Source organism: Rhincodon typus, chromosome 5, assembly GCF_021869965.1.
Source record: "Rhincodon typus isolate 14 chromosome 5, sRhiTyp1.1, whole genome shotgun sequence".
NCBI lineage: Eukaryota > Metazoa > Chordata > Chondrichthyes > Orectolobiformes > Rhincodontidae > Rhincodon > Rhincodon typus.
Window position 1 is genome coordinate 3,875,694 of NC_063336.1, and position 741 is coordinate 3,876,434.

General features: G+C 55.9%; 2 protein-coding genes across 2 annotated transcripts in view; both read left to right on the forward strand.

Moving 5' to 3' along the window:
* The window catches only part of LOC109930964 (dynein axonemal heavy chain 8-like), a 2,199,840-nt gene that overhangs the window by 823,795 nt on the left and 1,375,304 nt on the right, over nucleotides 1–741 (forward strand). The window lies entirely within an intron of this gene.
* LOC109918465 (dynein axonemal heavy chain 8-like) overlaps nucleotides 1–741 on the forward strand; it is an 876,900-nt gene that overhangs the window by 602,113 nt on the left and 274,046 nt on the right. The gene's annotated exons all lie outside the window — the stretch shown is intronic.

Sequence of the window (741 nt, forward strand, 5' to 3'; positions counted from 1 at the left end):
CCCAGTGCGGACCTCATGGTGACAGCGAGTGGGCCCAGTGCAGACCTCGCGGTGACAGCGAGTGGGCCCAGTGCAGACCTTGTGGTTGCAGCGAGTGGTCCAAGTGCAGACCTTGTGGTTACAGCGAGTGGGCCCAGTGCGGACCACATGGTGACAGCAAGTGGGCCCAGCACAGAACATGTGGCAGCAGTGAGTATGCCCCTACTTACTTTTCCAGAGTTGGCATCAGAGTTGGTGGCTGCTACATTGGCAAGGGTGACATTGGCGACGTGACCCAGTGGCGAAAGATGGCACCTGATGATCACGACGCCATCCCTGGTTGGGAGCAGCACAAGCAGCAGTGAAACGGAGACAGAAGGACATCAGGGGGTCATTGACGAGGTGGGCCAGCAGTGAGAGATGGCACCTGAGAATCGTGCCTCCATCAATGATTGGCTCTGGCGCTGGTGAAGCGGAGCTGGAAGGGAATCCGGACTTCATCGATGAGGTGGGCCAGAGGTGACAGATGCAACTCTGATACTGGTGGGTCCGCTGCAGGTGGCACCGAGGTGATGGCAGAGAAGAATTGGTCCAACAGAAAAATATGGCACCTGAAGACTGGCGAATTCAGCGTTATTGGGTCTGGTGTAACAACCGCAAGATGTTGGAGATGGGATGGTGCTTCTGGCATCGTTGATGATGAGCTGGTTCAGGTATAGAACATAGAACATAGAACATTACAGCGCAGTACAGGCCCTTCGG